We start from the raw sequence: 27,266 nt of genomic DNA, 5'->3' as shown, positions 1-27,266 counted from the left end.
CCCTGAATACTTTCTTGAATGAAATCCAAGAAACCTCTCTTGGGGTCTGGATTGGGACCACTTTACAGTAACGAAAGTGGCTACATTTAACAATAGATTTTCATTATAGATGAAGTAGCCCCCTATTGGACTTCTCTAAATTCAGATCTACATTAGCCCCTAACAAAAAGTCAGCCCATCCTTTGAAGCTTTGAAGCAAGGAACTGACTTCTCTCCAGCCATATAATTCCTACATGAACTGTACCCACAGTGGAAAAGAAAGTGGTTTCTTGAGATGAAACCTACTTCTGCTGAAGATGCCGTGAGCATTGTTGAAACGACAACAAAAATTTTAGAATATTACATAAACCTAGTTAATAATGCAGTCACAGAATTTGAGAGAACTGAATTCAATTTTGAAAGAAGTTCTGTGGGTAAAATGCTAATGTAGATCTGACTTTTAGTTGAAGCTAATGCTCATTTATCATTCTGAAAATCCTAGGGCCCTAAAGAATTATGCTAAAGCTACTCTGCCTGTGTTCTATAAATGGAACAACAAATCCTGATTGAAAGCATATCTTTTCACAGCATGGTTTCTTGAATAGTTTAAGCCCATTATTGTGACCTAGTACTCAGAAAAAGTAAAATACTTCTTTCAAAATATTACTGCACGTGAACAATGCACCTAATTAACCAAAAGTTCTGATAGAGATGTACAGGGAGATTAATTTTGCCTGTCTGCTAACAAAACATCCATTCTTCAGTCCATAAGAAAATAACTAATTTTAACTTTCTTTTTTTTTTTGAGACGGAGTCTTGCTCTGTCGCCCGGGCTGGAGTGCAGTGGCCAGATCTCAGCTCACTGCAAGCTCCGCCTCCCGGGTTCACGCCATTCTCCTGCCTCAGCCTCCCAAGTGGCTTGGATTACAGGCGCCCGCCACCTCGCCCGGCTAGTTTTTTTGTATTTTTTAGTAGAGACGGGGTTTCACCGTGTTCGCCAGGATGGTCTCGATCTCCTGACCTCGTGATCCGCCCGTCTCGGCCTCCCAAAGTGCTGGGATTACAGGCTTGAGCCACCGCGCCCGGCCTAATTTTAACTTTCAAGTCTTATTATTTAAAAATACATTTTATAAGATTATTGCAGCCATAGATACTGATTCTTTTAATTGATCTGGGCAAAGTCAATTGTAAAACTTCTGGAAAAAAGATCACCATTTTATATTCCATTGAGAACACTCATGATTCATGGGAGAAAGTCAAAATAGAAACATTAAGTTAACAAAGGTTTGGGAGCAGTTGAATCCAACCCTCTTAAATGACTTTAAGGGGCTGAAGACTTTATGGAGAAATTAATTGCAGTTGTGGTGGAAACAGCAAGAAAACTAGAATTAGAAATGCAGCCTGAAAATGTGACTGAATTTGTTGCAATCTCCTGATAAAACTTGAATGGATAAGGACTTACTTCTTACAGATGAGTAAATAAAGTGGTTTATTGAGATGAAATCTACCTCTGTTGAAAAGGCTGTTAAGCATTGTTGAAATAACAACAAAAAAAATTAGAATATTACATAAACTTAGTTGATAATGCAGTAACAGAATTTGAGAGGACTGACTCCAATTTTCAAGGAAGTTCTGTGGGTAAAATGCTATCAGCACCCCATGTTACAGAAAAATATTTCTTAAAAAAGGAGAGTCAATTAATGAGGGAAATTTTCATGCCTCTTTCTTATTGTAAAAAATTGCCCTAGCCACCCAATCGTTCAGCACCCACCAGTCCGATTAGTCCACAACCATTAATTTCTAGGCAAGACAATTCACCAGCCAAAGGATTATGATTCCCTGAAGGCTTAGATGATCATTAGCATTTCTTAGCAATATAGTATTTTTAAGGAAGGCATGTATATTGTTTTGTCAACATTGTATATACTTGATAGACTGCAGTATAGTATTAACATAACTTTATATGCCCTGGGAAACAAACAAACAAAAAAAAGTGTGACTTGCTGTATTGCAATATTTATTGACATGTCTGGAACGCAACCTGCAAGATGTCCAAGATATGAATGTACTGAAGTCAGGGAGAAGGGTTATTGCTGGAGCAATAACAGCAAGGACAAAAGACAGGAGGAAGGAGCAAGTCTCCTTTCACTCTTCCAGCCTTCCAGTCTCACTCCCTGCACTCTACATGCAGATCTTAAAAGGTAGCCCACTGACAAAGAAGAAATGACATTTGTAGACTCCAATGCTGGAATGATAATGTAAAATATATAAAGATGTATTTGGCACTGGGAACCCAGATCTTAATAATTCACATAAAATTGTAATTATACAATTACGCCTGGAGTGCTCAACTGATGTGAGCCTGATGGTAACTGCGGTTGATAAAGGCAGGAATGACATGGAGAAATAAATTTAGACTATAAAAATATGAGTATATAATGATAGAGGATAAATTTTAAGTCACCCAGGAATAATGTAATATATCAATTTCCATTCTTATACAGTCTTTTAATTTTTTTAATGCACTAACTCCAATAAAGATTTAATCTCAGATTTTAATTATACTTGTGAATTACAAAATTGTACCTTACTAGTGGACAGTAATGTTTACACAAATGAAAAAGTGACTGTGTAATTTATGTCTATAAATTTATAAAAATAACTCATTGCATCTTAAGACACATATCATGCATGTGAGTGTTTGAGGTCATTGTATTAGTCTGTTCTCACACTGCTAATAAAGACATACCTGAGCCTGGGTAATTTATAACGAAAAAGAGGTTTAATAGACTCATAGTTCCATGTGGTTGGAGAGGCCTCACAATCATGGCAGAAGTCAAAGGAGGAGCAAATTTACATCTTAAATGACTGCAGGGGAGACAGAAAGCATGTGCATGGGAAATCCCCTTTATAAAACCATCATATCTCATGAGACTTATTCATTATCATAAGAACAGCATGGCAAAAGTCTGCCCTCATGATTCAGTTACTTCTCACTGGGTCCTTTCTATTACACATGGTTATCATGGGAGCTACAAATTGAGATTTGTGTGGGGACATGGCCAAACCACATCAGTCATGTAAAAAAAATGGAATAATTTCCCCTTTCATATGTAGCTGAAGTCCAGAAATAATTTTTTTCTCCAAAAAATACTTCTACATATTCCTTTGTTTTGGGGACAAGCTTCCTATACATTCTTCTTGTATAGTTTTCTGAAAAATGCTGCTTTCAATATTGCAAATTTAAACTTATAGATGTCACCACTTCATTGTCCATTTCACTATCAGCATTTTAGTCCAAACCATTCACGAAGTCTCTAGAAAGTTTCAAACTTTCCCACATCTTCTTGTCTTCTGAGCCCTCCAAGTCTCTAGGAAGTTCCAAACTTTTCCACATTTTCCTCTCTTTTTTTGAGCCCTCCAAACTGTTGAAACCACTGCTTGTTACCCAGTTCCAAAGTTGTTTCCACATTTTTGGATATCCTTATAGCAGCATCCCACTATCTGAGGTACCAATTTACTGTATTAGTCCATTCTCAGGCTGCTAATAAAGACATACCCAAGACTAGGTAATGTATAAAAGAAATCTTTTTTTTTTTTTTAAGTGGCTCACAGTTCAGCATGGCTGGGGAGGCCTCAGGAAACTTACAGTCATGGTGGAAAGGGAAGGAGACACGTCCTCCTTCATATGGTAGCAGGAGAGAGAAGTGCCAAGCAAAGGAGGGAAAGCCCCTTATAAAACCATTGGATTTTATGAGAACTCATTCACATTAATGAGAACATCATGGGAGTAACTGCCTCCATGATTCAATTACCTCCAATCAGGTCACTCCAACCAGATATTGAGATTATGGGAACTACAATTCAAGGTGAGATTTGGGTGGGGACACAGCTAAACCATATCATATGGTCAAAGTAAACTCTAGTATTTGGGAACGATTTTTGATTTTTGAGGACTGCTAATAAAATTATATGGGAAGGGCTAAATGGATAATTGGAAGCATAAAAGTGATATGATTGTATTTCTATTTCAATCTCATACAGTATGTGATATCAGTTAATATATTATATACCTCATTGCAGTTTCAGGATTAGAAATTTTAGTGGCAGTAGTGAATAAAGACTGAATAAATAAATATTTTTTATTTTCCAAGTTTGTAAGTAGATACACAGAGGTTACAAACCTGGCCAAGACTCAAATACCTCGTCAGAGGCAGAGATAGACTAATAAAAAAAGAAAAATAGTTGATGTCACCTCCAATCTATTCCAAAATAGCTACCAAGAATACGGTATGTTCAATGGAACCACAAATCTTAAAACTGCCATCCTGAGCCATTACTCTTTGACATTGAAAGGAAGAGAGATAAAGTAATGCCAACTTAATGTTTTATGTGCATTAAGGTTACAGCATGTGTCTTATTCATCTTCTGATGTTATATTAAATATTTATTATGTAGAAAGCAATCAATGAATATTTGGAGAAAAAAGAATGAAAGGGAGAAGAAAAAAAGGACAAACTGCAAGTTCAGCACTGTCAATTCAGGATCAATTGGCAAATCAAAATAAGTTAATAATTGAGAATTGCACCTTGAGTTTGCATGTAGGTAGAAGCTCTAAGTTCTGATGTTTAATACTCATGTATATCCAATTTCATTTGCGAACTACCTATATTATCTTTATTTAACATTGAATGTCTGAAGAAATGATACCAAAGGCATATATCAGAAAAGAGCTAGTGGATATATACAAATTCAAATTTTCTGTACATAAAATTTAAATACCAATAAATAAAAATAAATATAAAAGTTACAAATTGATCAAAAATATTTGCAAGAGACATAACAGATAACATATAAAAACCTTTATATAGAACTTTTGCAATGCAATTAGAGAAAAATGAAAGAGTATAGATTGTAATTAAATTTTTAGAATTTCTAAAGCTGTCTATATGATATCAAGCACAACAAAAGGTTATTATTAAGCAATATAAAAGAATATTAAGCAATATCCACAACAGCAAATACATATACCTCCTTGCAATAATCTTTGGAAAGATTGTAATCACGGTAAATAAACATAAGCCTGCTTTATGGCATTATTATTATGACTTTCTCTTCTTACCTGTCTCCAAGCAAGTAGCTCTTTATGAAGAAAAATGAATAAATAAAATACAAACTTTACAGAAGAAAAATAGATAATAAAGTAGTTATAGAATATGACCACTTATTAGTATTGAATCAATACTTATAACTCAACTAGACAAAACAGGCAAAGAATGAGAGCACTGAGCTGTAACTGGAAAACACAGTAGCTATGGTGTCAATTAATGCTGGATTCACAATGCATTTTCTCTCTGCCTAACTGCATGGATATTGCAACATCATCTGCAGTCCCTGTTTACTAAGTTTCATCTAGTCTCTAAGTTTCAGCATTATGTCTGGTGTCAGTGTGGCTGTAGGCAGGGGTGGCTATGTATATTCAATAATTTTTTGTTCTTGTTCTTATTCTTTGCACTTACTGTGTTTTCTTAAAGTTATCTGTGTGTGTATGTATGTATGTGTGTGTGAGTCTATATTCATACTGCTATAAAGAACTGCCTTAGACTGGGTAATTTATAAAATGAAGAAGTTTAATTGACTCACAGTTGAGCATAACTGGGGAGGCTTTGGGAAATTTACAATCATAGCAGTAGGGAAAGCAAACATGTCTGTGTTTATATGGTGACATGAAGGAGAAGTGCTGAGCGATACAGGAAGAGCCCCTTATAAAATTATTAGATCTCCTGATAACTCACTCCCTATCACAAGAACAGCATGGGGAAAACTGCCCTTCTGATTTGATTACCTCCACTGGCTTCTCCTTTGCCATGTAGGAATTATGGGGATTCCCATTCAAGATGAGATTTGGGTGGGGACACAAACCCTAATCGTGTGTGCGCGCGTGTGCGTGTGCGTGTGCGTGTGCAGGTGTTCAAGCTATGTTTCTTTTGGTCATTGTAATTTATAAGATTTTCCTTTTCTGGCAGCAAATGCTATGTATATTTTCCTTAATTGAATCAATCTTTATTTTTTCTTTTAGTGTTAATACTATTACTTTGTTTTAAAGGTCCTTTCAAGATGAAAGGTAGAAAAATAGTTTCAAAGCATTGCTGGTTTTTTTTTTTTTTTTCACACTTTTCTCTGTTACAAATAAAATTTACTTTTATCCATGGTGTTTTTCTCTAACATAAAATTGTTTCCCAGCAATAACATTTAAATATCAAATGTCACCTAAAAAAGGAAAAATAATGCGTATCTTTTTTGGTGTTATAAATTTAGATGAGATAATGTATGTAGAGTACAGATCCAAGTCCTAGTGTATAATACAGCTCAGATAACTGTACATGAATATGAGTAGATTTGGTAATTTTATAATAATCAATTCATTGTCCTTAATAATTGAGAAAATGTGCTACATTTGATATGTATGTTTTTGGGGGAACATGGAAAAATATTCTTTACTTAAATTCTTTAAAGATAACTAGGCATCAGTTGTCTTTTACTAAAAGAACTTTAAGGTCCTTTGAGCTTCAGAAGCTACAATTGTATTATTGGAACCACTAAGATTTTGACATATTATGAGATGTATTAGTGAGCTTATAATAGTCAAAATAATGCTGTCATTACTTTGCCAGTCGATGTGCCTAATGATAAGCATTTATAAGTGGCCAGAGTAATATCAGAGGTACATGAATGCACTCTCTAATAAACACCCATGAAATAACTCTTTCCAGTGATATTTTTGTTCCCATTAAATACAAGAAGCAAAATCTTAATAAATGGGTTTAATGTTTCCTGACAAAAAAAAAATTACAACATACAGTATAATTACTTTTAACTATATTTTGTAACACACATTTCAGCTGATTTTATTTAACAGAATTTCTGCCAAACTTTATAACTTGACAAGTCTTTTGAGATTCCCTGTTGAGAGACAGAAAAGACAGCCACCAATTCTTTGGCACTCTGTCCATGGACGAAAGTAATCTTCTCTTACTCCTTTGAATTTGGGCAACATGTAACTTCTTTGTTCCACAGTGTAGTGAAACTGACACAATGTCAATTCTAGCTAGCCTCTGAGGTGACTGACAGCTTATGCATTGGAACCTGGGAGCCCTGATATACTATGTAAAAGACAATATGGAAAGACCTCAAAATGACCGTGAAAAGAGAGGGGTCCAGCTGAGTCTAGCCTTCCAGCTGTAACCACCAACACCTAGATATGTGAGAAAATGTTGTGGAAATGGCACTCCAGTTTATGACACATAAACTCTCTAATTTCTCTATTTTTGTCTTTTCTTTTATCTCAAGCCATTCAGCCAAACGTTCTCCAAATTTTTGATGCCAAAAAGGAGAAAAAATAAAATGACTATTTAAACCCTCAAGTTTTGGGAGTAGCTTATAGTTCAAGAGATAACCAAAATGTTTACAATAGCATTTTCCCAAAAAGTTACCAATAAATACCATTTCTGAAACCAAATTTCTAAAAAGTGCATGATTTTAAGGTAGTTTATTCTTGTTAAAAACATATTAACAGATTAACATTTAAAAATAAAAAAAAGGGAGAACATGGTTTTTGATATAAAAGAATTTTTTGAGTGTTTGAAACTGTTTTTAATCCAAAACCTGAAATACTTAGATTACCATGAACACCCAGGATGCTTTATTCTTATAATAATGCAATGTAAATATTTAGATATCTGAAAATAGGTATAGCTAGTTTATCTAGTATAATTAGATATAAGCCAAATCAAACATAAAAATTATTATCAAATAAATCTATAAATTATATACCAATTCAAGTATTTTAATACCATAATGTCCAAACTGTGTATGGATTATAACTTGGGACTCTGTTTTGACTAATTTAGTCAATTTATAAAATTAAATTATTGTTGTTATGTAACATTTTTCCAGTATGCAGAATTTAAACGGTATAATGCTAATTATAGATCAACATAAACTGAAATGGTTCCAGGCAGTGAACTATGCATATTAGACAAAATGTCCTATCAAAGGACTTCTTTTGTTTCCCTCCCTGTCACTGATAAGGTAACTCTAATTGCTGAAAGCAGATGCTTATTAGCATTTAAAATGCATGTAAATTGGCTGTCAACAAAGAAGAAGTGCTAAAGAATTTGATCCATAGATAAGTGCCTCCACTTAAGTGTAGAAGTAAGTAGAGACTGATAGATAACTGATCACTCTGATAAGAACTGGGTGGGATGGGTGGCAGAGAAGCAATAAAAGAAAAACCATAGGATAAACTTAAAGGCTGTTTCTATTGTGGTAACTGAATCAATATTTCTGTGTAGTTAAATTTCACATGACTATTAATATCAAATAAGCATTGCATTTTTAAAGCACTGAGAAATCAAAATCTAGAAATTTTGTATAAAACAGAAAAATTACATTATTTAATTAAAATGAACTCTTCTAAAAAGTAAAAAGGTAGAATTGTTTTTATCTTTTTTTCCCCCCATTTTTAGGTCCTTTTAAGATCATAATATAATTTTAACTATATTTTCAATGTGACTAAGGGTCATAATCACACAATTTCTCAATTTGAATAGGTACTTTATTAACTACTTTCCAGTATGACATGATACAAGTAAGGTAAACAGACTAAAAATTTTAAATTACCTTATATTTCCTAATTTATTTTCATTACATGTAATTGTAATAGAAAGTAATGTAAATTATCAGTGAGTCTCCTAAATATGAACATTATTTTTAAAAAATAAATTAGATTCAAAGTACTGTAGAATATGTATTTCTCCCTTTGGTTTTCTTGGTAACAGCTAACAAAACACATTTAACCATAAATTATTCCTGGGAGCATTATATATCTATGCATATGATAAAGCAAGCTGCAGCAAAGAGATACATATTCTAATAAGGTGTTTAGATTATATTCCCATTGCATACATGCAAGTGTTTGCCAAAGTAAATTAAGCTGGAAAGCTATCATTTTCTTGTTACTGATAGAGTTCATCTATATTCAGTTGCATTTCCTTTTTAATATACATTTTACTATCAAATTTCTTCAATCTCCTTTCCTCCTTTAGAATAATCTTCCCTTACTTTTTCTCATTATAATGGTTGCAGAGTGTAAAGCATATCTTATGAGCTCTTACAAGAGCACTGAGCAAGATAATAAATTTCTATTTTTTGCTCCCAAATGTTAATACACATTTTAATAACCATAAGCCAAACGTTGTAGTTTCTTTAAATTATCTAACATGTTTTAGTCTTCTAGATGTGTAATTAACGTCTAACATTAAGGGCTCCTCATTTTTTAATTCTAATAAAGCTCTACAAGCATTAAGGAAAAAGGAACTATGTAAAGTACTTTTTATATAATTAAAACAATTATCACATCACCTTCAAATTATCCATTAGTGTGTTTCACATCTCTACAACCTGTGACCTCTCCAACGACAAGATCATGTCATCGTAATTGATATCACCAGAGCAAACCTCCATGTCTGTTATATAGGGAGTTCTCCAAAAAGTTTGACTGAATAAATGGGTGGGTGAGTAGGTGGGTGGAAAGACTGACGGATGAACAGAATAATGCATTGACTTCCTGAAGAGGAAAAATTATGATGGAAAACTAGAGAACAGACATATAAATGCTTTATATCACTATATATTGTCAAAGAAAAATAGCATCATGATACTTAGCATAAATTTGGCCCACTTTTGTTCAGCATAAGCACAGCTAATTATACATAGGAAGGCATCTGAAAGAATTCTCAAAGACAAACTGAAATGAAATCTTTAAATTCATTGATGTCATCTCTCAAAAAGCAGTGCTTAGACATGCATGTAATTATGCAAGTCAATCATTTACATAAGAAGCATAAAAGCATCCTACAGAGGCAGAAAATTAATAAGAATAACAATTTCTCTATTCAAGCATCTGAGATATCAGAATATAAGTTATCATGCTATACAATACCATTTGTAAATTAGAGCAATGACACCAAAGAAAAGAAATTATTATTCTCTCTATTCAAAGGTATTGAAAGCAAAAGCACAAATCAGAGAGTGAAATATGGTTTTAGAACACGTTGGCACATCAGCGCAGTTTGGCTGAGTGGTCAGACCTCTTTCTTTATGCCATGTTGTGTGGCTGTCTTGTTCACTTCCATCTGTATTTTCTTGTCGCTCACAGTGTAATCCTCACCAATCACACTGTAATTAACTGCACGTATGACTTCTCCAGATTTACCAACAAAGCAACCAATAATGTGCCCACCTTACCAAATTGTTTAACTTAGACTCAAGAAGAATGCCTAATCCCGTTTTTATGTCAAATTAAGCACAAAGTTATTAACATTTGCCTGTACATTTCACAGATACACAGATTGGCCCTCACTCCCAAAAAAGAAAAAAATAATAAAGATTTTTTAAATTTTCTCCAGGCAGCTTCCCTCTCTCTAAAGATTATATGAAGTTCTATAAGGCTTGGATGGAAAACTGATTATTACTGAGAAAGTCCATGGGACCCTTTATCCCCAGAATTTGTTGTTGGATACCCATGAACAAAACAACTTGCTTATCCTCTTTCAGTTGCATAATTCTTCTTTTCCTTTAATTAAAGAATATTATTTAAATTGACATATAAAATTGTATGCATTTACTGTATACAATATGATTTTTTTAAAGTATATATATACATTGTGGAATGGTTAAATTTAGCTAATTAATATGTGTATTAACTCATACAGTTATTTTTGTGGTGAGAACACTTAGTATCCACTCTCTTAGCATTTTTCAGGAATACAATATAATATCATTAAATATGGTTGCCATACTGTGCAACAGATTCCTTGAACTTATTCCCTATTTTTAAAAAATAATTTTATTTTAGATTCAGGGGATACACACGCAGCTTTGTTACACAGGTATATTGCATGACATTGAGGTTGGAGTATGAAAGGTCCTGTCACCCAGGTAATGAGCATAGTACTCAATAGGTAGCTTATTAGCACTTGTTGCAAGTAGTCCCCAGTGTCTATTGTTGCCATCTTTATATTCATGTGCTTCCAGTGGTTAAGTCCTGCTTATAAATGAGAACATGCAGTATTTGGTTTTCTGTTTGTGTTAATTCACTTAGGATAATGGTCTCCAGCTGCATTCATGTTTGTGCAAAAGATGTGATTTGGTTCTTTTTATGGCTGCCTAGCATTTAAAGGTGAATATAAATTTTCTTTATCCAGCTCACTGTTGATGGGTGCCTATGTTAATTCCATGTGCTTGCTATTGTGCATAGTGCTGCAATGAACATATAAGTGCAAGTGTCTTTTTGGTAGAACAATTTATTTTCCTTTGGAAATATAGGCAGTAATGGGATTGCTGGGTTGAATGGTAGTTTTATTTTAGGTTCCTTGAGAAATTTTCAAACTTATCTCTACAGTAGCTGAACTAATTTAAATCCCCACCAGCAATGTACAAATGTTGCCTTTTCTCCACAGCCTTGCCAGCATCTAGAATTGTCTGACTTTTTAATAAGAGCTATGCTGACTAGAGTGAGATGGTATCTCACTGTAGTTTTTATTTGCATTTCTCTGATGATTAGTGATGTTGAACTTTTTTTTTCATGTTTGTTGTCCTCTTATATGTCTTCTTTTGAGAAGTGCCTGTTCATGTCTTTTTCCCACTTTTAAATGGGGTTATTTGTGTTTTGCTTGTTGAATTATTAAAATCCCTTTTAGACTGTGGATATTAGCCCTTTGTCAGATGCATAGTTTGTGAATATTTTCTCCTATTCTGTAAGGTGTCTTTTTTAGTCTGTTGATAGTTTCTTTTGCTGTGCAGAAGCTCATTAGTTTTTGTTGCAATTGCTTTTGAGGACTTAGTCATAAATTATTTTCCAAGGTTTATGTCCAGAATAGTATTTCCCAAGTTTTCTTGCAGGATATTTTTTTTTATGGTTTAAGGTCTTATATTTCAATCTTTATTCCATTTTCAGTTAATTTTTTTTATATGGTGAAAAGTTGGAGTCCAGGTTCATTCTTCTGCATACTGACAGCCAGTTAACCCAGCATCATTCACTGAATAGGGCATCCCTCCCCACTTCAGTTGTAAAATTTGGATACAACTGGATTTATGGGAAGCCTAGTCACCAATTACCAAACATATACATTTACTTAGGAAATATTTAATGTGCTAGGCACTATGTCCGTCACAGACAATACAACATTAAACAAGACAATGTCCTTGCTTCCTGAAGCCTACATTACTGTGACAGAGTGAGAGTGAGATAGACAAATCAATATACAAAGAAGAAAATACCAGATACTGATTAGTATTTGAAAGATGGAAAACAAGAGAATGCAGTATCTATGAGAGACAATATGGATACTGAGTTCTAGAAAGTACATGATTTGTGTCTCCTATCCCTAAAGGAGGCAGTATTCCTAGACAGGTTCGACCTTCAGAATGATGCTTCACATGGAGAAGCAGAGCACAACTCAGAGAAGACGAGGAAGAGCTGTGTGTTGGTAGAAAAAGCCCAGCACTGGGAAGGATGGCATTAGGAGATATACTTAATGTAAACTACCAGTTAATGGGGGCTGCACACCAACATGGCACATGTATATAAATGTAACAAACCTTCACGTTACGCACATGTATCCTAGAACTTAAAGTATAATATAATAATAATAATAATAATAATAACAAAAAACCTCTAACAGAAAAAAAATAAAAAGAAATAGCCCAGCATTATTGTCAGAACTGGTGTATCCTCAACCATGGGAATGGAGAAAATGTTTGTCTAAAGAAATAGAGAGGCAGCTAATTAAAGATCTTGCTGAGGTGTCCCAAAGGCACCAGTGAAGAGAGTAGAGTAGCCCTCAGATGGCCAAAGAACCTAAATGGAGATAATAAATACAAGTACAGAAGAGGAGTAGATAAGCTGAGAAATAACACCTGAAAAGAATAAGCTACATCTTCAGAAAAGGAGAAAGGACATTTCAATAGAGAAAGAGCAACACCAAGACCCTAAGTAGGAAGAAATTCAGAGGGCTCCAGGAACAACATAAAGACCAGTGGGTTTCTAGTGTGATGTTTAAGAACAAAGTGATATTAAATAGAATAGATAATTTGGTACTAAGGAAAGGTCCAAATATACCAGGGTAAATGGCTAGGGGTTTGTTTTAGAGGGATGTGGAGCCATTAGATAATTTTAAACATAGTTGTAACCCAATTTGGCATAACATTAAAAAAAATAAAGATCACTCAAAATACTGTATACGGAATGGATCAGAATGGGGCAGGGGTGGAATCAGGGAGACCTGTGAGTAAGCCTACTGGGGAAGCTCAAGTAAAAAATAATTAGGGCTGAGCCCAGTAAAATAAAAAGGAGGGAACACAATTTGGAGATAACATTGTAGAACTTGCTAATTTAGTTATATAGTGGATGGTAGGAAAAGCAGAATTGTGAATAGTTCTTAAATAACTGGCTTTAGCAACTGAGAAGATAACTGTTTCATTTTCTGGGACAAGGAGTCCTGGGAGGAGAAGAGTATTTTGGCCAGGTGTAATCAAATTTGAGTATCAGCATTGACGAGGTTATAAACCAGAAAGCTGGATATAAAAAGCTTGGAATGGAAGAAGTGTTCAACTTCATATAAGTGGCATTGATAGTTGTGATAGTTGATATTATCACTAAGGGAAAGCACATAGACAGAAAAGAGAAGAGATCCCTGGAATGAGTCATGGGGTAGTATAATAAAAGGCATTGAATAAGTTTTGGATTGAAGCTATAACAAGTCACCACAAACTTAACGGCTTAAAACAATGCAAATGTCTTATCTTAAAATGTTGGAGGATTCAAATATAAAATGGATCAGAGGAAGCTGAAGGAAATAATTCATTTACTTACTTTTGCAGCTTCCAGAAGCTCTTGACTTGGCTCTTGACTCTGCATTCCTCCTACCACTGATTACATCATCACATTTTCCCTGACTCTGCCTCTTCCACCTCCCTCTTTCTCTTATAAGGTTCTTTGTGCTTATGTTGGGCTTACCTGGATAAACCAGGATAAGCTCCTCATTTCAAGATCCTTACTAACATATGCAAAGTCATTTTGCCACATAACATATTCAAGGGTTCCAGGAATTAAGACGTGGACATCTTTGGGGGGCCATTATTCTGACTACCACAGGCAAGATTCAGTTGCACAGACTGTGACTTCAGAGCCTGCAAACCAGAGACTTTCTGGGTATCAGCTACCCTTTCAAATTTCTGTGGAGGGAGGTGCAATTTGGGAGAGAAAAAAAGAATTACTAGCCTAGTACAGTAAATTTATAGGATTTTTAAGATGAAAAATATTAAAGATCACCTAACAGTCCTCAATAGTTATACAGATGAGAGAAGTAGTAGAAAGAATACTTAATGGGTTTTAGAGTCATTGGTGATAAAGCTAGGACTTAAGTCCAGGTCATTTTACATGCAGCTCCCTACATTCTCCTCTCTACAACATAACATGGTTTTTAATAAATTTATGTTGGATTGCAGACTACTGTTTGTTGGACAGTTTGGGGTTGATTCCCGGCTCCATCACCTATAAGATATAGTACCTTGATTATCTCTCTCCTGAGTTTCTCCACCTGCAACACTAACACAATAATAATAGCACCTACCTATGAATGTGTTTATCAGGGAGTCCAGGTTCCATGAGGAAAAAAACACCAATAGCAGTGGTATCCAGCAGGGAATGTATGACATATATCAGACCTACAAAAATGAAACTGTGCTGCTCCCTTGCCTGCATTTCCTGACTTTACTTGCAATTTTGATGAGACAATGGCACCAGTTTGGGGCAAGCCATGAAGAGAAATAGCATGTTCTATTTCTAAGCTGAGTAATATAAGAGCTATTTTACTACCTACACCTTGCCTTTCCCGTGGCTGTTGAGAATAATGGTCTGCTGTGGAGAATGTAAAATTGCAAGAGCCTGCAAGAGAAACCCCAATGTTCTTTGTCAGTCTTGGCGTAAGAAAAAATACCACTTATACCACTAGTATCTTATTTGTTACTACAACATAACATATATGAAGTTGGCATATTTGTAACTCAAAATGGTCAAATTTCAGCAAATCTACATGTTGCAACTTGTTAAATCAGATGAATGTAATCTGTTGTTAAGAAAAGTTTTAAGAAGGCATTCCATAAATAGAATGCTAATTATTATACTATGAATTGTGAAATTGGTTACATTTAGCTGATATTGTGGTTCCACAAAAATAATCTTAAAATTTTTATTTGCTTATTTGGATATTTTTGAAAAGAAATGCAAAAGAAGAGAAGGAAGAGATATCATAATTAAGTAAAAATAAAGATGATGTTGAATGATTATTGCAAAAATCATCCAAAAGGTCCAAATTCATAGCGGCTTTTCCGGTGCTTTTTGTTCCGAAGGACTTTTAATTTAAAGAGAGGAAACTAAAAATTCCCAATTACAGTGTTGGAAATTCTATGTTGCACTTTTCTCTGTCATATTTCAATGTACCTTTCCTCATATTATAAAGCTAGAATTAGCCTGGAGAAATGTTCTATGCAGAAAAATGATAGAAACCAAAAGGTTGAAAAGTATCTTTGAATTCTTCTGGCAGAATATTCCTGCTGTTTGAAGTCTACACTATCAGTACACCATTGCTACCAAGTAGGTATTCAGTATCTATTTATTTCAGGGACAGGAAACTTACTAGCTATGGGAAAACAAACAAACAAAACAAAAACAAAACAAAACCCTTTCTTCAGCCAGCTATATCATTAGAAAATTCTCCATTATTCACAATGAGTTATTTTAGTCTGTATCCATAGGTCCTATTTTTGTCCTTTGTGGATATATAGAGCAACTTAATTATTTCTCATAATTATTTATAGCAGAAATAAAATATGTGTGTCTATGTTTCTCATAACACAAACTAATACCTATATATATATATACATAGTTTCCTACTTAGTCTTAATAAAAAGTTCCAGGCCAAATTTCAACTAATCTTTTCGTGTACCAGCTAATTGGAAGGGCAGATTTGTTATGGTAATTTTTGGTTCACAGACTTTAATAGCAATTCCCTTTTCATCAAGAAAAAAAGAGAGCACTCTGTCTATTCAGATGCTATACCCACCAACCTAAATGAATACAATAAATAAATAAATAAAAATGTTAAAAGACAGACCTGAGACAGAGAACAGTAAGTAGGGCGAATTCATGAATTCATTTATGCCTTTGGCTAAAATACATCCCTCAAATCAGTTGGAAGCTGTTTGCACGGTAGGGTGTTTCACCTACTAATGATTTCACAGCTGGCACGCGCATGGCATCAATGTTTATTGGCATCCTCAATGTCAGTTATTTTTAAAAAGCTTTCTTCCAGGACTCTGAATAAATTATCTATCAAGTGCAGCAGTGCATAGCAACACCCAAGACACAATTTGCAGTCTTGCACCGGCTCTCATTATTTGGTGTAAATGAAATCCCAAGTCATTAAACTTTTTAAAAAATGAAGGTAACTTGTATTAAAAATACAAGCAATTGAAAGTTTTCCTAGGTCATTCTTTCAGTCCTTAATATGCATAGTAATGAGCCTGGAAACAGGTTCAATCCCTCAGCAATTGTTTACTTTGCTTTGAAAGACAAAAGTTGTTTTCTGTCAAACACATCACAGAAATAGTTCAAGCAGGGTAGTTTCATTCTATTCTTCTGGGAATACTCCTGGAAAATTGGCCAGGAAAAAAGACAGCCCAAGCAATGATGATAAGAAATAACATACTCTGAAATTTACAAAGGTATATGTTACAAGTCAACAAACTGTGTAGAACTACATAGGCCGTCTGCTGAATAACTCCGTGATTCAAAATTCTATGTTTGAAGATTTTTTTTTTTCCTTCCTCACATATTGTAAGCTTTAAAAAAATATTAAGGAGATGGAAAGAGCTTTACCTTGATCTGGTTATATAGGCCTTATCAATTTCAGGCAAAATGGCAATACTTTCTTGACAATGAGTTTCAACATATCTGTAGTCTCTCCTGCTGTTTACTATGAATTTTGATGATGTTTTATGTAAGCTTCAGAGCTATTTGATGTTGCCATACCTTTAATCCATGAACTGAGATTTACAGTCCATCAAAAAACATTTAGTCATAAACCAATATGAAGGCAATGTTATCTAGCACAGCTTGTTTTGCTGTTGGTTTGTCAACGCAACAAATAATGATACAGCATAACGTCTTTATAATGTGAATGCTGAGGAAAGCCTTAAACACTTACTTATAAGTTAACCAAGCATACCTGTGATTCCACTCTGCATTACAGTGGAACCTGTGGAGTTAAAAAAAAAAAGTTCTATTGACATTATCCAGCAAAGTTTAAATGCAGTTAAACATTTGATTAATGTGGTTATAACATGGTTATTCTCCACTGTAGTTAAGTTCCATGAGTACAGACACGTTTTTCTTCTCCAGTGTATTTGCATAATTTAACATGTTCCTGGCATGGTAGATACATAGCCAGCATTTGTTCAGTGAATGAATATATAACTGAAAGTGATTGGCATATTTGGATTCTTCAGTCTTCCTGCATTCAATTGACTCTACCAGAGCAGGGGTTGCTTTTAAAATGTGTCTCACAAATAATCACCATATCTTTTTGGTGTTCCAAGTACTGTGATGACAAATTTAATAGAAAAATACTAGTACTGAAAGAAATTTAGAGTTAATCCAGGGTAAGATGCTAACCACTACCGGAATACTCTTGATTGTGGAAGGCAGCTTCTAAGATGATCCCAGCCTCCTGACCTTGACGTCTTTCTGTAACATCATTCCCTTTAATGTGCAAGGGACCTAGTACTAGCTTCTAAGTTGGCAAATGTGAAACAATGTCAGTTTTGAGATTAGGCTACAGAAAGATGCTCTGTCTCTCTCTCTGTCTCTCTTTGTAATCAACTGTAGGTGTGATTTCACTGTGCATTACAAATATGTTTTAGACATAATTTAACCTGTGGTATATCTGAACCTGTGGAATGAAAAAAAAAAAAAGGCAAGGACTGTTTTCACTGTCAGAGTCCTCTGTCACATTCTCTCTGTGGCACATTTCTCAGACTGGGGAAAACAAATCGCCATGTGTGAATAACCCTATAGAGAGCTTCACGTAGCCCTGCGAAGAGGTCCAGGAGCCCTTGAAGAACTGAAGTCTGACAGCGATCACGTGAGAGAGTTTGGAAGCGGATCATTCAATGCCAACCCAGTCCTGAGAAAACTAACCATTCGGTTGAATGCTTGGTTACAAATGACAGCCTGAGAGTGAGAGTGACCCAAGCTGCCTCGAGATTTCTGACCCACAGCAACCCAGACATGATCAATGTTTGTTGTTCTCAGACACTGAATTCTGGGGTGACTTGTTACATGGACTGCTAATATGCTGAGAGTGTGAATCTTGCTCTCGGTGTATATATAAATCATTGACTATAATTTAACATGTGTGTCAATGAGGAATTCATGGATGTAGGAGAGCCCCACTGAAAGAAATATCTTCTTAATTTCTCAATTTTAAGTTGAAGTATGCCATCTTATGATATCCACCTATCAGTTATCAATAAATAAGAAAAATCATTCTTCTTATATTGTGTTTTAATAAGGGAGACAGGGAGTAAGCACATTTAAAAATAAACAAAGTAACTGCCCATCTTATTATACACTAGTAGGGAATGGACAAGGTAAGAGGCAGGGTGTAGGCTAGGCCTGAGGCTCATGCCTGTAATCTCAGCACTCTGGGAGGCTGAGGTGTGAGTATGACTTGAACTCAGGAGGTTAAGGCTGCAGTGAGCTACGTACCACTGCCTTCCAGCCTGGGCAACAGGATGAGACCCTCTCTCAAAACTAATCAAATAAAAATAAATGAAATTTTTTTAAATGCAGGAGGCAATTGGAGAAGGTCTCATTAGATGGTGTAGCAAGGAAGGCATCTCTTAGAAGATGATATTTGAACTGGGTTTAAAGAATAAGAATCAGCCAGCCATATGAAGAGCTGAGGGGGAAAGATCAATTGAGACAAACAGAACAATAAGGATGACATCCTGGAGGTGAGAAAAAGCTTGCTAATTTTTGAGGAATACAAATAAAGACAATTAGGTTGAAGCATAATGAGAAATGGGGGAAATGGTTGGTTAGTGATAAAGTAGGAAAAGCTGGCAGGGGCCAGGTGTTGCAGGACTTTGATAGCCAAGGAAAGGGGCTCCCTTTTTCCTTCTCTTTTAACACAACTGGAGGCCATTAAAGGTTCTAACCAAGAGGATATCATGACTTACTTAAACTATCATACTTGGGCCTGTATAGGCCTTGCTAAGACTGTGCCTTATGTATGTATTTGACTCTCTCAAGTATCTCAAGGCCTAGGAGTTACGGCTAACATGTTATTTCATAGAAATTACTAAATTATTTATTCTATCCTTTTGCTGATAGGGAAAGTTTTGGCTCTCTTTTTTGAAAGAATTTTCGAAGTGTACTACTTATATTCAGAAAGAATGGCAATTTCTTCTCTGGAATCTCTTCTTTTCATGCTCACCCTTGAAAAACCCATGACAATTTCCTAAGTTTAGATCCCACATTGAGAACATACTACTGAAGAAATCATTATAATATCAATAATATAAAATGAGGTATAGGTAACCGAGTGCCTCCAATGTGTGAGAAGTTCTAATCATGGCATCAGAAAATATCAGTCAACAGCAGTGCAGTGTAGGCGATGTCCTACATTTACACTATTTCTTGAACATCTCACACCGTCTTCTTAGTCTTTGATCAAACATGAGAAAAATCCATTAAGGTCATTGTCTCTCGGTATGTAGGTTAACTATGGCTGTGTAACAACAACAAGAAACATATATAAAATCTCAGCGGCATAAACAATTACACAGATTGGCTGGAGAAGCTCTGCTTCTGGCTATGGTTCAATTCACCTTTGTTTCAGGCGGTGAGTCAGCTTCATGTATTTTCTTCTGGGTCGAAACTTAAGGAATTAAAGCTACTTTGGGCATCTACTCATTGCAGAACTTGGGAACAACAAGCGAGTAAGTAAAACAAATACGCAATACCTGGGCTCCTAACTGGTATATGCTGTGTCTTCTGCCCACATACCATTGGCCAAACCAAAGCACAAAACAGAACTCACTATCAGTGAGGGTAAGCACTACACTTTGCCTATGAAGAACTATGTAGGGAGAGGAGCGATAATTTTTGGAACACTAATAGAAGCTGTAGGTAACCATGGAGGAGAAAAGAAGCTCCTCCATGTTCTCATACTTTCAAAGAATCTGTCTTCCTGAGAAGACATGATTGCTTCTTACAAACATTTTTGGTAACAGTATGATATAATCTAATCTTCATTTTTTAAAAAGCATTATTGGGATATAATTCACAAAACATACGATTCACTTAATTAGAATTTAATGATGTTTAGCATATTCACACATATGGGCATCCATCACAATGGTCAATTTTAGAAAATTTTCATCATTTCAAGAATAAATGCTGTACCATTTGGCTATTATCCCATATCCTCCCACTGTCCTGCCACAAGCAACCACTAACCTTTCTCTTTTATAGATTAGCATATTCAAGACATTTTATAGAAATGCAGTACTGTAATACACAGTTTTTTTTGACTAGAATCTTTGACTTAGCATATCAATATTTCATATTTTTATTATCAAATAAGGTTTATCTGTATAGATACAGAAATATAAGATTTACCAAACATAAAAATTTAGTAATTTTTCATGTATTCACTTAACACTTGATAGACACCAACTTTTATTTCTATTAGAGGTCCAGAGAAAAAAAGAATAGTAAGAACAATGATTTTTATATGTTTGAACGTTAGTATTTTTGATTATGTTTTATTTCCTTTCACATTTTATAAGCATGCTTTAAGAGTCTTTGACACCAGGAAGAGAGGAACAAACAGACATGCCAGTTTCACCTTCACTTGCTGATAGTTGTTGAAATAATTTTACATGGTTGATGAGAGACGGGAGCTGAATATATTTGCTGTTTCTGAAAAGTGGAGAAACAGCAGAGAGACTCAGAATAAAGAGGCATTAATTATTCATGGAACAATTCTTCTTCATTTTACAAAAAGGAAAGTTGTCAGACCAGGCATGATGGCTCACGTCTATAATCCCAACATTTTGGGAGGCCAAGGCAGGAGGAGCACCTGACTCCAGGTGTTCAAGACCAGCTTTGGCAACACGACAAGGCCCCCACCTCTACAAAAATAAAAAATTACTGGGGCGTGGTGGCGCGTACCTGTAGTCCCAGCTACTAGGCAGGCTGAGGTGGCAAGATTGCTTAAGCCCTCAAGGTCAAGGCTACAGTAAGCCATGACTGGTGCACTGCATTCAGCCTGGGTGACTGAGTGAGACCCTGTCTCAAAAGAAAAAAAAAAAAAAAGTTGTCAGTAGCTCACTATCTTTTATAGCTTGATAAGAATAATGAGTAAATACCAATAGAGCACTCTCTCTACTAAAGGATTACATGGATTCATTGTATTAGGCTAAGTCATATGAAATTGCTGTTTTTACAGGGGAAATATATTGTCTAATATGGTTAAACCTACTAGAATTGTCTAGAATGCACTGGTAGAAAGAAGTTTTTCTTCACTTTTTAAAATGTGGCAGATAGTGAAGGAAAGATAAAGAAAAGGTAGATAACAAAGGAATATGTCGGTACTACTGTCACAATAAATAAGTATCACATCAAACCACATTAGAAATTTTAAAAGTGATGATGAGCATTTTTTCATGTGTCTGTTGGCTGTATGAATGTCTTCTTTTGAGAAATGTCTGTTCATATCCTTTCCCCACTTTTTGATGGGGTTGTTTGTTTTTTTCTTGTATATTTGTTTGAGTTCTTTGTAGATTCTGGATATTAGCCCTTTGTCAGATAAAGAAATGCAAATCAAAACCACAATGAGATACCATCTCACACCAATTAGAATGGCCATCATTAAAAAATCAGGAAACAACAGGTGTTGGAGAGGATGTGGAGAAATAGGAACATTTTTACACTGTTGGTGGGACTGTAAACTAGTTCAACCATTATGGAAAACAGTATGGCGATTCCTCAAGGATCTAGAACTAGATGTACCGTATGACCCAGCCATCCCACTACTGGGTATATACCCAAAGGATTATAAATTATTCTACTACAAAGACACATGCACACGTATGTTTATTGCGGCACTATTCACAATAGCAAAGACTTGGAATCAACCCACATGTCCATCTGTGACAGACTGGATTAAGAAAATGTGGCACATATACACCATGGAATACTATGCAGCCATAAAAAAGGATGAGTTTGCGTCCTTTGTAGGGACATGGATGCAGCTGGAAACCATCATTCTTAGCAAACTATCACAAGAAGAGAAAACCAAACACCGCATGTTCTCACTCATAGGTGGGAACTGAACAATGAGATCACTTGGACTCGGGAAGGGGAACATCACACACTGGGGCCTATCATGGGGAGGGGGGAGGGGGGAGGGATTGCATTGGGGAGTTATACCTGATATAAATGATGAATTGATGGGTGCTGACGAGTTGATGGGTGCAGCACACCAACATGGCACAAGTATACATATGCAACAAACCTGCACGTTATGCAAATGTACCCTAGAACTTAAAGTACAATAATAAAAAAAAAAAAAAAGAAATTTTAAAAGTATCTTTTGCTTCATACTATTTTTGAAAGAATTTATAGCCATAACTTTTTTAGTGGGCATTCACCCTTCATAGAACTAAATTCTGCTCACCTCTCCAAAACCCTTGGATGCATAAACCAAAATGGGTTCCTTTATAGGCTAGCTAGTAACTTACGACTTGGTTCAAATCAGTTAACAAATTCACTAATGGGAATCTGAAATAAAAGAAAAAAAAGCAATGGGGAAGAACAGGCAAGAAGAAAGTAACTCATACTTATAGATCCACTGCTGTTCCTGTTAGATAAAGCCTATTTCACCATCTTCTGGATTCCCATACAAACTTTATGTATCCATAAATTAAATCTACATTTTCCTGATTGGTTTCTCTTTAGATATATCTGCAAGTACCTTCACCACAAGATGGTTTATAACATAGGAGAAAACTCTTACCCATCTTAATAGTTTGTCAAATTTAAAACTAAAGAAAAACAATCTCTGCTCTCAGTTGTGCATGTCCTAGCCAAACGAATTCATTCACTCTTATTTAGATGTTTATTTTAAAAACTTAGCATCGCTTTCTTTAGAAAGATGCCTTACACAGAAAGGTTATAATTTCATCATTTCTTCTGTGTATGACATTTTTAAAGTGATAATATTAGAACAATAGAGAGGTCATACTTGAAGGAAATTCATTAAACGTGACATTTACTAACTGTCACCATTTTATTTTATCAGATGAATAAATAATGGTGTCATGTATTAAATAAAGTAACTTTTTTCACATTTAACATGCAGATTGACAGCTGTATATACATCTACTATAAGATAAAATATCACTAGGGCAGAATGCTGTTTGAGATATATCAGCAGGCATAAACGATACTCAATATGACCAAATGAAGGGAAAAACCAGATGTATGTATATTATACGTATTGCCATAACAATTTTTCTGGTAAGAATGCACAGACAAAAGAGTTTCCAGACTACTGATATAGACCTCATGATACATATTCTTTATTACAAAGTTATTTGAAAAATAAAAAACAAACAGTTCTACTGGCAAAGATAAAATCTCTTCGAAATGGTAAACAAAAAAGATTTATTGTTATTCTGTGATAAATCTTAAGAGAAAACCTTAAATTATTTTTTGTTCAGAGACTCTTTGTGTTCTTTCTAATAGCTATAAAACACTAGAAAGTTCTCACTGTAATAGCAATGTGGAAAAAAAAAACATAAACTGTATTTGATTTAGAAACAGATCATTATCCTTAATGTTGCATTGTATCACACAAGCTTTCTGCATAATTCATGGCCAAAATTATTATGTTGTAGAGTTATTTGTGCTTTTCAACTTACTATGCTTTAATGCTTACTTTATAAACATGAAATTAAAAACTTACATTATCAATTTTTTGCCATTTTTTTCTGTGTGAAGTCATTCTTTTTGTCAGCACATATAGAATAGATTACTATGTTAAAGTACTAGAAGGTGGACCTACTGCTGGAAAACAAGAGCAAACGGGATGGATATTAAATATTTTTTAAAAACAGTACTATTTTTAAAAGAAGTTTACAAAATTTAAAAAACATCAACAAAGAAACAAAAAAATCAACTCAGTGAGAGATACTGTGAACCTTTTAATATGTAATTTGAAAATATTTTATGTGTATGTATAATTATGTGTGGGTACATACACAAATATACACACACACACACAAACACACACTCATACATTAAAAAGTGTGCGATTACCATGTACCTTTGGCTTAATGACTAGCTTTAATAAGCATTTCTGCAGATTACCCAATATTCTAACATATAATTTGTGGAATAGTTCTGATAAATGTATATTTAAAAATTAATTATTTGTAATCAATGTTTAAATTGTTTCATATTAATCACTGTTGTGGCAATATGTAAACAAAAATATGTGGATAATTTCTTATAAATTCTTTATTATTTTCTTACAGAAATCCCAAAGAAAATTTTATGAATTATAAAAAGAAAATCTAGGCAATACCATTCAGGCATAGGAATGTGTGAAGACTTCATGACTAAAACACCAAAAGCAATGGCAAGGAAAGCCAAAACTGACAAATGGGATCTAATTAAACTAAAGAGCTTCTGCACAGCAAAAGAAACTATCATCAGAGTGAACAGGCAACCTACAGAATGGGAGAAAATTTTTACAGTCTATCTATCTCACAAAGGGCTAATATCCAGAATCTACAAAAAAACTTAAACAAATTTACAAGAAAAAAACAACCCCTCAAAAATGGGTGAAGGATATGAACAGATGCTTCTCAAAAGAAGACCTTTATGTGGTCAACAAACATATGAAAAACAGCTCATCATCACTGGTCACTAGAGAAATGCAAATCAAAACCACAATCAAATACCATCTCATGACAGTTAGAATGGTGATCATTAAAATGTCAGGAAACAAGATGCTGGAGAGGTTGCGGAGAAATAGCAAGGCTTTTACACTGTTGGTGGGTGTAAATTAGTTCAACCATTGTGGAAGACCGTGTGTTGATTCCTCAAGGATCTAGAACCAGAAATACCATTTGACCCAGCAATCCCATTACTGGGTATGTACCCGAAAGATTATAAAGCAAGCTACTATAAAGACACATGCACATGTATGTTTATTGTGGCACTGTTCGTAATAGCAAAGACTTGGAACCAACCCAAATGTCCATCAATGATAGACTGGATAAAGAAAAGGTGGCACATATACACCATGGAATACTATGCAGCCATAAAAAAGGATGAGTTCATGTCCTTTGCAGGGACATGGATGAAGCTGCAAACCATCATTCTCAGCAGATTGACATAAAAACAGAAAACCAAATACTGCATGTTCTCACTCATAAGTGGGAGGTGAATAATAAGAACACATGGATACAGGGGCAGGCATCACACTCTGGGGCCTGTTGTGGGGTGGGGGACCAGTGAAGGGATGGCATTAGGAGAAATACCTAATGTAGATGAAGAGTTGATGGGTGCAGCAAACCACCATGGCACGTGTATACCTATGTAACAAACCTGCACATTCTGCACATATACCCCAGAACTTAAAAAGTATCAGAATAAAAAAAAAAAAAGACACTAAATATTTACTAATACATCATTGTTTTGGCTTTTGTAATTTGGCAAGCAGGAAGGAATAGCATCCAGTGTTGTTTTTTCCCTTTGTTCTGTAAGCAAAAGGGAGGGTGATAGTGTTACAGGAGTCCTTTGGTACCATTTTGCCAGCTGGAAATCTCTGCAAGTGCCATGATGTCTGCCTGGGTCTCACTTGGGCTCACCAGGCTCACTCTGCCCACTTGGCCCAGCAGGCTGTGCTCTGTTGTACCTTGACCCAAATCCCTCACCTGCTGCACGTTTTGTGTTCAGCCTGTGGCTTAACTGGGTGTGCCACAACCTGCTTCCACCTTGGGAGACAGCATCTGGAAGAGGTGAACATGTTGGTGCCTGAAAACTCAAAAGATGCCAGCAACTGTAGAGCCCCAAGGCATATTACAGCTCTTGTGCAGCGAGTCCTGAAGTCTGAGCCCCCAAGAAATGTTACAGCTAATTTGGTCCCACCACCTACCTGCAGCTTGGTGAATGGTGCATGTTACTTCTAGTTTGGTCTTGCTAACCACAGCTTTGCAAGTTCTGTGTTCTTGTCCCCTGACCAAGAAGAATAAGGTATGCGGGCACCCAAGAATGAGTAGGGTGCAGAATTTTACTGGGTGACACAAGGGGGCCCATGAGTGAATAGCTTTTGTGTCGCATAGTCCAGAGTTTTTATGGGCTCAGAATGGGGAAGTGTGTGCTGATTGGTCCATGGGCAGGACTGAAAAAAGCACCATTTGATTGGCTAAAAGGCATTGAGGAAGTTCTCACCCTGGTCATGGACTCCACCCAGAACTGGCAGCTCAGTTTTCAGGTTTTAAACTGCCTTTGACCTGAAGGTTGGGTTTCACTGGGGACGTACCCCTATCTGCCTAGTAATCTGTGTCTCCTGTAACTATCATCATCACTGATTTTCTATGTACAGATTTCAGTTCCAAACAAGGATATGTAAGAATGTTCATGTCTCCAAACTGGTAAGAGAAAACGTTAGTTTTTTGTTTTTCAATGGCAAAGCAATTAAGTATTGGTTTTAATTTTCAAATACTAGTGAGATCATATATTTCACCGTGTTATTTATTGTGCAATTTTGCTCAGTTTTATTTTAGAATGTTACTTTTATATATTTTATTCATTAAATATTTTTTAAGAAATATATCAGTAATTGGCCTATCATATATATATATATATATATTTGAAAATATTTTAACCGTATGTTTCTCTCTTTTTGTGCTGTACAAAAGTTTTGAAATTCATATAATCAAATATGCCATATTATTTTTCATGGGGCTTACATATGGAATCATGCTTACAAAAGCCTTTATTTCAGAATTATGTAAGTAATTATCCATAAATCTTTAAGCAATTTTACTGTTTCATATGTTATAATAAAGTGTTAATGCTT

Source organism: Colobus angolensis, unplaced genomic scaffold, assembly GCF_000951035.1.
Source record: "Colobus angolensis palliatus isolate OR3802 unplaced genomic scaffold, Cang.pa_1.0 Scaffold373, whole genome shotgun sequence".
Lineage (NCBI taxonomy): Eukaryota > Metazoa > Chordata > Mammalia > Primates > Cercopithecidae > Colobus > Colobus angolensis.
This window is presented reverse-complemented; position numbering follows the sequence as displayed.